Below are 13,441 nucleotides of genomic sequence, written 5' to 3'. Positions count from 1 at the left end.
TTCATTTTTAAAAAGCCATTTTGGGAGACTTTACAGCGGTGAGCAAAACATGTGGGACAAGTTATTTTTTTGTCCTCTTTCTCAAGTTTGGAAATTGGTCCTCTGGGAGGTGACCATAAAAATTATGGAATTCTTTCACGCCAAGGTTAGAGAAACATTTGTATTTCCTTAGAGAGTGAATGCTTACTAAACCTGGTTTCTGGTCCCATCCTCTACACATGAGTGATGTGGGGAAGGCATCAAGGGATGCTTAACATCTCCAGAGTCAAGTGTTTTGTCTGTCACTGCAATGCTTGCAATGTTACCATGCATAAGCAGAGAGTCACATAGTCGAAAGTGTTTCCCAAATTCAGTGACCTGTTCTTGAATATGTAAAGTGCAGAAAAGGAGAATATTCCACACTTAACCAAATAAATTTTTAAATGAAGGGAATATAGTCACAGCTAAAATCATACTGAACGGTAAAGGATTGAATTCTTTCCCCCTAAGATCAAAAACAAGACAAGGTGGCCTGCTCTCACCAGTTCTATGCAACATTTTACTGGAATTCTAGATGAGGCAATTACCAAAGAAAATGACATTAAAAGGCATTCAAACTGAAAAGAAAGAGGGAAAATTATCTCTATTAGCAGAGGACATGATCTAATATAGAAGAAGCCCTGAAGAATCCACCAAAAATCTATGAGACCTAAAAAATTAGTTTAGAAATCTTGCAAGATAAAGATTAATATACAAACATCAATTAAATTTCTATACACTTGCAACGAACAATACAATTATAAAATTGAGAAAACAATCCCTAATTTTGAGCTACTTTTATAATAATATTGATTAAAAGTCGTGTATATTGGAAAATCTACTGAATCACATAGTACAACGTATATATAATATGTTACATATACCAAATACATATAAAACAAGCAAAGATATAAAAAACAAACTGAAAATAATAATGTTTGTATTTGTACCTGGCCAGAGAGCAGCATAGAAGAAATACACTTAGCTGTGAGTGGTTGTTTCTGAGGCTTGTGGTTACAGAGGCCTTTAATTTTTATTTATCCACTTATTTATTCATGCTTGAAATCTTAATAGACTTTATTTTTATGTTTTTATAATCTTATTTTTTACTTTTTACATTTTTTCTTGAAATATGGTGTACTTACAATATTTCATTAGCTTCAAGCACACAACACAGTTATTCAACATTTATATAACTAACAAAGTGATCTCCATGTTAAGGCTAGTAACCATCTGTCACCATACAAGGATATGATGATATTATTGACTATATTCCCTATGCTGTTCATGACTATCTCCATGACTTACCTATTTTACAAGTAGAAATTTGTACCTCTTATTCTCCTTCACCTTTTTCACCCTTTCCCCCAAGCCCTCTTTAATCTCATTTAACATAGTCCATGTCAGTATTGTGTGACACTAAGTGGAGGAAAATTGGGCCTTTTAGTCATGTGTAAATCAGTGAGAAGTTCACTGGCCCAAGAATGAGAAAAACTAGATTTTGATGCCAACTCTGTCCGTCTTCCTCTCTGACCTTCCAGCTTTCTCATCTGTAAGGTTGGTTAACTGTCCAGTTTCTAAAGTTCTCCCAGTACTAACAAGCTACCATTTTATGATTCTACATAATTCAAATTTTCTTCATTAGAAAATAACATTGTCAGCATATGAAAATTGCCTTTGGTGGTTTCATGATCTGGAAGTAGCACAAGTCAAATTACAGAGTTTTTTTGTTGTTTCGTTTGTTTGTTTTGTGCTCTTGCAAATACACATAGGTTAGATATTCAGTTCCTACTTTGACACGGTTCTCTGTTTTTACCAGTTCACAACCCCCAACATGCCCTCCCTCCGCCCCTATTCCAACTCCGTGCCCCATTGGTTCCTTGTTAGCAGCGTTCGTTCACTTTCACAGAGATTGTAACGTTACTGAAAGAACACACCAAAATACAATTCTGCTCACCATTAATCCTTGTCTATTCCAGCCCTCCACAGTACAATCGCCTCTCTATTTCACTCATTGCTCCCCCATCCACACAACCTGCACATATTTGCAGTCAATTCAGAGAAGTAATTACTTTTGTACTTTGAACACCACAAACCAACTCTTATTTCCACTCAACACAAATATCAATTAAGCATAAAATTCAACTTAGGATTGAAGTGCCGCAGAACCACACACCGAAAAGGTTGGGTGGGGGGAGGAATTCAGTCCTACTCTAACAAAATTTTAGGCCTCGTTTTTTTAAGAGGGGAGAAAAAGCAAAAATCCCTTCAAACAGTTTAAATTGTTCTATTTTTCATTTTTGTAGCATTGCTGGTGCCAAATAAGAACTTCCAAATCTGTATCTAAGAAACAACACAAAATGATGTTCCATGTTTTTCAGTAAAAGACATCACCAAAGATGTCTTTTAAAAAACAGATTAAAATGACCATTTGAAGACTACTTAGATAATAATGGCAGAAACCCTTTCAAGGTAAATGAGGGTTGGTAAGGATTAAATTTGCTGATATGAGAAACTTTGTACTTGTGATTGATTTTACTGTAGCACACCATCATTTGAAATGCATGTGCTCATAGAAATCAAATATCGCAAAAAGAGTGAACATCAGATTTCATTGCGTGAGTCATCAGATCATTTATCCTTATACTTCAATTTAACAAAATCCATTATCCTGGCAAATACAACAGAATCCTCCTAAACTAATATCTCATAAGGATATTTTTGCTTTGGGAAACAGCCCTTTCTTTACTGTTCCGAGTTATTCTCTTAACGATCTGTTTTTAATTTGAAGTTATGTATGTGTGTGTGTGTGCATATACATATACAATACATTCACACAGAGACAAATGCTCACATACCTGATAGAAACAAGGGCCAATCCTTGACCGGCCTGTCTTCCTTCTGTTAATACAACCTGTAATCACACACCAGGGTCTATAATCTTGAACTTCGAAAACCAAAATACATTCATCAATGTTTGAAAAGTAACACCCAAGAAATGCATTTCTAAATCCTTTAAAATAAACAAATTAAGAGTCCAAGAATAGGAATTCAAGGAGATTTAAATTTGAATTAGCTTAACTACTTTTGACAAGTTTACACATGAAAGACACCAAGATTGTATGTACTACTTGCTGCTTTAAGAAGTTTCATTCAGTCTGTGTATATAAAAAGTTTCGGCCAAAGTTAAATCAATCTCCTCTACTGATTTTCAACATTAGTCAAATACCCAGACCCCCCCCCCCCAGCCACCTTTTTTGAACCTTGCTTTCAGCCTGACTTTTTCCCCAATTGAAATTCAGGCCTTCAATGGTTGGTTTTTCTTGGTTCTAAATGTTGATAAAAAAGGGTTTTCTCCACTCCCTCAATTTGATGTGACAGGCTTCTGACATGAATAATGGAAGCATTTCTTTCACAGGCAAATCAACTTAATTTAGCCTTTATACTCTCAGTGGGCAGGCCACAATCCCCAAGATTCCATGAGAGCCTTTAAGTTAGATGAAATCTTTAGAATTTGCAGAAAATGTATAAAGTAAACAACACTTATTTTGTCACAATACTTGAATAACTTTTATGGAGGAGTTACAGATGAATATATTACTTCCTAATCAGATCTTGTTTTACAAGCAATTTGTGATGAACCTTCCAAGCTCAAGAGACACTAGCCCTCAGTCAGAAAAATAAGAGAAGTCTCTACACAAATAAAATTTAAAGCCTGAAGGTTGAAAACAAAACTCAACCTAAAACTGAGATAACAAAAAGCAAACAACCTCTCTCCCCTCCAATAAAGTGACAAATAAAAATCAAGGTACATAGATCCTGTAGGGCCCAGGGGAGTTTATAACAGCATTAGAGAGGAATTATTTTGAACAATCCTTTTTATCAGAATCTTAGAGAGCTGAAAGGGCAGCACTTCCTAGCCATCAGATTAAAAGGAACAGATCCTACACTCATTTTTACTTCCAAATTCAGGACCCAGTCATTCCCCTGAGAACATTTTGGAACATAAAGAAGACATGTAAATAATGCATTAGTGAAAAAGATTGGACTCATAAGAATAAAACTAAGAGATATGTCTTGGACTTGGCCATTTAGGAATGACTTAAAAATGAAGGCAACCAGCATTGGAGTACAGCAGATTGTGCGTTGAAACAGTTCCTAACAGAACATGGCGGTTGGCATTTGCCCTTTGGCCACTGGTAGCATTTATATAAGGGAGGTATGGGAAGAAAGGAAAGAACATAGAACTGGGAATTTGGAGACCTGCTCCCAGCTCAGGCAGAAAATTTCCTGTGACCTTGGACAAGTCCCTTCCCCCTCCTGCACCCATGATTCCTTCTGTTATACCTTCTGTTCAATAAGAAGATATAAATAACAAGGAAATCTCTATCTCCATAGCCTGATGACAAAACTCTAGATAAGCAACGATGAAAGTGCTCAAGCATGACATATAATTCATAAATCTTAAAGAACACTTACAACTCTGGGAGTGGGACTTGAGCAGGTTTAGAGGATGCACCTTGAGCTTCTGGCAGCTTTCCATAATTTACCATTTCCAAAAATATAAAAAACTACATGCTTGCACCTGCAAAGAAAACCCCAGCAACTGAGTTTTCGGAGCAAAACCAGTTCTTTTTAGTCTAAGCTGTTTTTCTTATCAACTTCTGAGAATACACATATTTTTTTACCTACATGCACATTTTTCCAGCACTCTTAAATGTATTATAATTTTCAGTATCTAAATAAAAACATAATTCTGTCCCACTAATACACATTTTCAATACAGACAGCTTCTGCTTTACTGTTACTTAAGAATTTTTATGAAGATACATTCAAGCCACGATAACTGGCTTCCTTCATGTCAGACTTTTCGCATAATATTTCAATTTCATTCTACTTCAATCTCATTCTACATGGTAAGGTAAATTAGGAGGTAACTAATTGTTCCAGTAAAAAAATGATGCACTAAATTTTAAATAATAATAAACCCTTAAATACAGTGAACTATTTTCATAAAAATATTATTTCAGAAAATAAAGAACCATGGGTTTTAAAAAAAATACATATTCTACACATCTACAATTCTCCCTCCTTCCCTCTCTCCCACCCTCCTTCCCCCTATAATTAGCTAATCAACCAAATAGGGGTTCTAACAATTACATATGTCAGGGAAGGGAGAAAAGAAAAGAAAAACAGGAACCTAGTCAAGGTAGAAAAAAAATCTTTTTACTTTAAAGGGTGTCCACCATTAACCTCAGAAGAATTCTACTCCACCTTGATGGATTTGTTATTTCCAATCTCGACCCCTCCCATCTTCTTTCCCTATTACATTTGTTAGATCAGTTAATTGGCTGATTAAGAATACCCTAGGATTTTTATTAACTGGCAATTAGAATCAGACCCAAAGCATATAGGATCCTTTCTGACATATAATGTAGTTTTCTTCTCTGTGCCTCAATTTCCTCCTCTTGGGAGTGTCACTTGAGTCACAAAGATTAATAAAGTTAAGTGAGTTTTAAGTTCTGGTTTTGTTGACTTAGCCTTTGTATGGATATTTTAGCAGCATCCATACCTATAATATCACCTCAGTTGTTTTCAAACCGAATGGCACTCATTTGAGAGAAGCAATCATTTAGTCTCCAAACAGGGAAAAAGGTATATCTTGGGAATATTGTATACGCACAAACCCTAGAGATGTTTGCATCTGCTATAATAACAATTCTTATGTTTTACTCACAACACTTTCTTCCTGTCCAGATCCATTCCAATGGGAGACCCACATGCCCCATTCAGAAAGCCCAAAGGAGTATGACCTGCCTTAGTCTCCCTGGCTTAGTTAAATTCTCTCACTGTCTCTTTCTATAACTTCTCCAAGACCAGCTGCCCTTATCCATTACACAAGGTGTCCACTTATGAGCAAGGCAAATGCTCCCATACAAACCCCAAATACTTTGTATTATTATAAGAAAATGGTATACTTGTACTAAAATTGTAACCCAGTGACACAGAATTGGGCATATTAATAATAACATGGGCAGCTGCAGAATGTACATATGATACTGGGAGAGCAGTCCCAAAACAATGCTAGAGGCCGTGTAAGTGATAGTTAAACCCAAGAACTTTGAATCAGATACAGCCAAAGTACTTAAGTACCAGGTACTGAAAAGTGTGGCCTTGGGTTAGTAACTCAGACTGTGTGAACCTTGGTTTTTTCATCCGTAAAATGAGGATCATAACAGAAGCCACCTCATAGGTTTGATGAGAGGATTATGAGATAATGCATGAAAATAGCTTATCTCAGAGTTTGACGCAGAGTAAGAGTTCAATAAACAACAGCTATTGTTAGCATGACCGTCTTCCTATTTACAGGTTGACTGAGTAAACCAAGAGGCTTAAGGGAATGTTTGCTCTTCTGTAGATAAGGTCTGAGAACTCAGGAAAACCTACCGGACAGAAATCAGACAGCACAAAATCTCAGTAAGGGAATGACGAAAAGGTTTTACCATTGAAAACCCAGGGTTGGCCAAATGTAACATTCTTAGGAATGTAACACTCTTAAGTCAAAGGGCAGGTTGATAGGACTGAGGAGGCCATGGTATTGCCCCACTGCTGAAGTCTGCCAGTTAGTCCCCAAACCCACTACATGTTTGGACTGAAACACATGGAGAATCACACCAGAAAATTCAGTATCCCATGGCCTGTGGGATAAAGCATGGTTAAAAGCATGGACTGTGAAGCCAACATGCTCGGGTGTTCATCTCTGCTGTTACTAGATGTTTGACTAACTTAGGCAATGCAGTTTTCCTCTCTGTGCCTCAATTTCCTACTCTGTAAAATAAGGGATATTCTTAGGTCTTAATTTCTAACCCATGTTATAAACATTAAATGAGTTAATATTTGTAAAACTCTTAGAAGAGTACCTGGCAAAAATGGGTTTCTTTTTTTTTAAAGATTTTATTTGTTTATCTTTAGAGGGGAAGGGAAGGAGAGAGGGAGAGAAATATTAATGTATGGTTGCCTCTCGTGCGTCCCCTGTTGGGAACTGGCCTGCAACCCAGGCATGTGCCCTGACTGAGAATCGAACTGTGATATTCTGGTTCACAGGCCAGCACTCAATCCACAGAGTTACACCAACCAGGGCTTATGGGTTTCTGTTAAATAAATAAAACCTGTAATGTACTAGGAGCATTCACTTTGTCCTCATATTACTGGCATCCTGTCCTCCAACTGGCAAGAGTTGAGGAGACCTGATGATGTATTTCATCCTTGCACCAGCTTTTCAAGATGGCAACTGGATGACCCGAGGCCGGAAAGGCAAGACAGTGGTGTAACCAAGAGCCCCAAAGCCAGTACCCACTTTTCTCATTTACTGATTTCATACTCCACTGACACACAGTCACATATAGTATCCATCACTTTTATTGGTCCTTGAAACTGAAAGGAAAGAATGGGGAACATACCACTGGACAAAATTGGAAAGGCAGTGAAGCCTGCCCTTGAACCTTAATTCTCTCAGAGCTCCCCCTCATCTCAGGAGCTTTCCACTCTCTCCAGCAAGCAAATGTTAAACCCATTCCTTTAAAAAAATCTAAATAGAAACAGAGTGTTAGACTTGGAAGGTCTATGCCCAACTTTTATGCGATCATATTATAGATAAGATCACTGGTGCCCATATAAGGGAAATGATTTTAGTGAAATGATACAAGTTGCATTTAGAAAAGAACAGTGAGCCATTCTCATTGGAACATTTGCCATTTGGATTCTTTGTAGACTGGCATGCCTTCTAAAAGTTCAAGCCAAATGCCACTTTATGGGTTCTGATATGCTGTTTGCATGGGACATTCCAGTGCAAATCAAGTGTCTTGGTCATAATATCTCGGTCTTATTCTTTTTCCAGATTTGCATCACTAATATATGCAAGGGCCATATAGTCCATGGGCATCTGGGGGTTAAAACTACATAGGAAACATTGCCCCTTCATGGTTCTTTTTTCAGAGAGGAAATTCAGTTACTATGGCAAGTCTCCCCAAGTCACATTTTTACTCCAATTTTTTCTTGTTTGGGAAGCTCTTTATCCACCCTTCCATTCTAAATGATAGCTTTGCTGAGTAGAGCAATCTTGGCTGTACATCCCTGCTTCTCATAACTTTAAATATTTCTTCCAATCCCTTCTAGCCTACAAAGTTTCTTTTGAGAAATCAGCTGACAGTCTATGGGAACTTCCTTGTAGGGAACGCTCTCCTTTTCTCTTGCTGCTTTTAAGATTCTTTCTTTACCTTTAACCTTTGGCATTTTAACTATGATGTGTCTCAGTGTGGGCCTCTTTGTATCCACCTTCTTTGGGACTCTGTGCTTCCTGGACTTGCATGTCTATTTCCTTCACTAAATTAGGGAAGTCTTCTTTCATTTTTTTCAAATAGATTTCCAATTTCTTGCTCTTTCTCTTTTCCTTGTGGCACATCTATGATGTGAATGTTGGAATACTTGAATTTGTCCCAGAGGCTGCTTACACTATCCTTGTTTTTTTTTTTTATTCTTTTTTATTTTAGTTGTTCTGATTGGTTGTAATTTGGCTCCTTATGTTCCAAATCATTGATTTGATTATCAGATTCATCCACTCTACTGTTGTTTCCCTATAAACTGTTCTTTATTTCAATAGTGTATCCTTATTTCTGACTGTTTCTGACTGGATCTTTTTTATGCTTTGAGGTCCTTACTAAGTTCCTCAAGCATCCTTATAACCAGTGTTTTGAACTCTGCATCTGATAAACTGTTTACCTCCATTTTGTTTAGTTCTTTTTCTGGATTTTTGATGTATTCTTTCATTTGGATTGTATTTCTGTGTCTCCTCATTATGATATCCCCCTGTGTTGCTTTCTATGTATTAGGTAGAGCTGCTATGACTCCCTGTCTTGGTAGTGTGGCCTAATGTAGTAGGTCACCTATAGGGTCCAGTGGCATAGCCTCCCCTGTCACCCAAGCTGAGTACTCAAGGCACACCCTTTGTGTGGTCTGGGTACACCCTCCTCTTGTAGTTGAGCTTTGGTTGCTGTCGGCAGGTCAATGGGAGGGATTTACCCAAGCTAGTAAGCTTCAAGGACTGGCTGTGACCCCCGACCACCAACTTCTGCTCTCCATGGAGGATCGGCTATGCAGGAGCACGGTGGCAGTGCTCCGACATGGTCTGTAGCTATCCACTGGGTGTGCAGGCTCTGGGGTTTCCCTGGTGGTGCAGGCCAAGGTCGGCCCCACCCCCTACCCTGTGTTCTGTCTGGGGCCATCCTGCATGAGCTATAAAGCAATCTGAGATGGCGGCTGCTTATACTCAGCTTGGAATTTCCCGGGGAGAAGCCAAGCTGTGAATCTAGGTTGGCTGCTGCTAGTGCTGGGCCTGGGGCCACTTACCAAGAGGCATGGGGGCTGGTAGCTTACTGAAACCAACTAGTACTTGTTTGATAGGATTTAGGAAGTTGTGCAGCAGGAGCCAATACCAGCCATTCATATGAAAAAAAAAATGACCTTTAACAGTTTGTGTGGGTCCTTAAGTTGGGTGGGTCAGAGTCTAAGGGGATCTCCAGGGCAGGACAAACAGTGCTAACCAGGTAATAGAGTCTCAAATATGGCACCCACCTGCCAGCTCTGTGGTTCTGGGGAAGGAGGATGCATAAAATGGACAATGGTCTCTGCCTGCCCTTCTGTCTGGGAGAAAGCTGCCCTCCAGCTCTTGCCTTGATGCCAGGCACTTCAGCTCCTCCCTGTATGTCACCGATGCCTTTCAAGCTGTTACCCCATTGCTGGAGCTCAAAGAGAGTGAGTCTGAGTAAGTCTGTGTGTGGGTTCTTTAAGGGAAACTGCTTGGGACTCCAAAGTTTTTTCCTCCAACATTCAAATCTCTGCTGGGTTTTGCAGCCAGAAATTATGGGAACTTATGTTTCTGGCACTGGAACCCTGGACTGGGGTCCTGGTGTGAGGCTGGGACTGCTCTATCCTGAGATATCCCTCCCCAATTTTTATTCACCACACATGGATATAGGACCAGCCCATTCCATGTCTTCACCCCTCCTTCCAGTCTGGAGGGATGTGGTTTCTTTAATGCTGTAGTTGTCAGACTTCCATTCAACTCGATTTCTGACAGTTCTGACTGATGGTTGTTCTATATTTTAGTTGTGATTTTGATGTGGTTGTGAGACGAGGTGAGCTGTGTTTACCTATGCTACCATCTTGAGCAGAAGTCCAAGTAGTACAGTTTAAATATCTTATAATTTTATTTGTTGATTATGCTGCAGTGAAGATGGGGGGTGGGGGAAAGAGGGGTACTGTGAATCTAGCCTTTCACTCATTTAAAGGTGTTTTAATGATTTGCAAGAGAGAAACAAATCTCAATTTTGTTTTTCCATTCATCTATACATTGCTTTGGTTGCTTCCTGTATGTGCACTGATGGGGGGGGGAATCAAACCTGAAACCTTCATATATTAGGATGACACTCACCAACTAAGCTACCTGGTTAGAGCCTTCCCCTCGTTTTATATATGGATCATATATTTTATATATGAGGAAACTTAAGTCCAGAGAAAGCAAGTCAAAAGGCTAAGCAGGGTCAGAACAAGGTTGAGAACCCAGTCTCCTGACTCTAAGTCCAGAGTTTGTTGCCCTGCATAATTTTATGTATAAATTTCAATTTATGTGAAATTCCTTCAGCAATAAATATATGACTTGCAGTGAGGTGAACCATATTATCACAGGGCACATTATTTGGATTTAGTCTAACTTAAATTCACAGTCCCCTCTCTGTTAAACATGTTGCTTTCTTTTTGTGGGCAGAAAAATACTTTAATTTCAGTTAAAACCTTTTCAGGAATTCTGACTATGTGAAATGGATGTTGCTAGGGAATGCTAATAATAGGTCAAAATAGCACTCAAACCCTCTATATGTCAGAACAAGAACTCCCTAGAAATATTTACTCAGCACTCTACCTTTTATCATTTGAAAATGCTTGATGATATTCAATTAAGAGAAGGGCTTTTAAAAAAAGATAACCATACTGCATTTCAAGAAATCCAGTCATGCAGCATTTTAATGATGCATTTCTTTCCTTAAAAAACCATACATTAACATTGCAGTTTGGAAGAAAATGAGTAACATTTCTTGCTATGTTATAGATCAAGAGTTATAGCCTAAGTTTGATTTCTCTCCCATTAAAATTGCTTATTTGCCTCATCTCCATGTATATCAAATGGTAATAAGATACGGAATATATAAGGTGGTGACCCATGCCAGTAGGTTTTGCTGTTTCTAGGGTTTTCTTGTTAATTGGTTGCATTGTATGTCAGATCAGATTCTTCCATGCCATTGTTAAGGTTGATGGTCCTTCAGAACACCCCTGAAAAGAGAACTAGAAGGAGTTTTACCAAAACAAGGCTAAAAGTGAAATTTCCTAAGGGCAGAGAAATGATTTTTGTTTTTACGGTTTGGAAAATAAAAGTGCATTCTATCCTGTGAAACTCCTTGGGTATGAAAAAGAGTGTTTTACCAGGAAAAAAGAGAAAAAAAAAACAGTATGTAATTCTGCACTGATTTCAGAGGTTTCAGGTTAGAATACATTTCTAGAAATAAAAAAACTTACTTAGATGAAAAAATTATTCTAGTTTATGTTTGATAATGACCAGCCCCATGTACCTATGTATACTTGACATTACCTAATAAATGTCCACCTCAGTTACTGGGTATAAGATTATATTTTAGAAATGAAATTATATGCTAATCTCTCCAGTGGTGCTCACTTTTTGAAGCAATGCAATTGTTTTATGATGTGAATAACCTCTTCTAATTTATCTGTTGTTAGGTTGGATTTTTGTTTATTAGATTTCTTAACACAGAGCTAGCCTTCTTATCCTTATCTCTCAGCATTTGAAGGATAGTACTCAGGTGGGCATATGAAAGGAGCAAAGGCAAGGTAAGGACACTGGCCAGGAAGTCTAAAGACCTTGGTTGAATCCAGCTGTACCACTTACTAGTCAAAGGATGGTGGCCAAGTCAGTATATCTTTCTGGGCTTCAATAATGTCAGATTATGTGGCAATTTTCCTGTAATAATGCCAGATAAAGAAACTATGAGAAGCAAATGTAATCATCTGTGGAAAAACATTTGAACTGTATGCTTGACAAATAAAATTGATAATTAATAATATTTAAATTTCCCCTACTCCCCCTTCCACAGCTGAAAATGGAAATGATAATCAGTAGTTCCCTAATCAGAAGGTCCCACATCAAGGAACATAATTTAATCAAATAGCCTGGTTGCAGCCCTACCTGAAAAGGAAAAGAATGCAGTCAGGTAACATCAGAAAAATCACATCTAGTTGGGGCTAACTTAGCCTATGTGGAGTCTCTGACACCGGCATATTGCGTGAAAGAAAAATAGTTTCCCTCCATATTGACTGAGTGGGGAAAATGAGTGCAGAAAATCCCCAGGTGATCAGTGAACTTCAACTCGGTTAAAATCTACCTCAAATTTGATGAAATCAGTAACTTTGCCAGTCTCCAAGTCAACCCGAATGGTGTCATTCACCTCAATGAAGGGGTCAGGGTAGCAGAGGGTGTGAGCATCAGGAGCCACCATATGAGGGATTCATTTTGCTCCCACAAAGATTTGTCTCACTCTGCACAACTTGTACTTGGCCTTCTCAGGTGTAATCTGATTAACAGCAAAGTGACCCTTAGTTTCATAGATCAGACAGAAATTCTTTTCAGTCTTATCAATGCTCATGATATCCATAAAATAAGCAGACTAAGTTATATTGGTTCAAACCTTGCCATCAATCTTAATAAACAGTTACATGCAGATCTTCTTTACTTCATCTCATGTTAGTGCATACTTAATCCTGCACCTTAGTAAAAAAATGAGAAACATTCAGTTTGTGGGGACCAGTAGTTAGATGAGGAGCAAACACATTGGCTATCCAGTAGCCAATGATTTGGTGTGCAATGCACTTCAGATGCTTCTTGGGACCACAGGCCATGGTGGTGCAATGTAGGGGAGCTTTGCCTGCAGAGCCCCCTGTCCACAACAGAAGAGAATAAGTCTACCAAGACATGACCTGCTTGGGGAGGAAAGGTGGCCAATCTCTCAAAGGAGAAGGTGCCAGGAGCCTGTTCCTTAATGGGGTTTTACTGAGTTCAATTTGCACAGGAATACAGGTAAAGCCCATCAGTCATTGTCAGGCAGTAATGATCAAACAATAGACAACTTACAAAGAACTACCAGGGCTTATTCTGAGTCAGGGTCAGTTAGCTAAAGGGCTATACAACTTTGGGAAACAAATTCATTGCATGCTTGGACCCTTATCAGAAAATTGAGGGCATTCTTAGCAAAGCAGGTTTCACAGGATTTTATGCATTCTTTCTTAGGCCTGATCGCCCCAG

At 38.5% G+C, this 13,441-nt stretch overlaps 1 pseudogene; it reads right to left on the bottom strand.

The window, feature by feature from the left end:
• Window positions 1–12,494: 12,494 nt before the first annotated feature.
• On the bottom strand, window positions 12,495–13,038 carry LOC119045245 (40S ribosomal protein S4, X isoform-like; annotated as a pseudogene).
• Between the last annotated feature and the right edge of the window lie 403 nt (window positions 13,039–13,441).

The sequence above is a fragment of the Artibeus jamaicensis genome, unplaced genomic scaffold (assembly GCF_021234435.1).
Source record: "Artibeus jamaicensis isolate MK-2021 breed Jamaican fruit bat unplaced genomic scaffold, CSHL_Jam_final contig_240, whole genome shotgun sequence".
Classification (NCBI taxonomy): Eukaryota; Metazoa; Chordata; class Mammalia; order Chiroptera; family Phyllostomidae; genus Artibeus; species Artibeus jamaicensis.
Note: the sequence above shows the minus strand (reverse complement) of the source record. Positions and strands in the feature narration are given on the sequence as shown.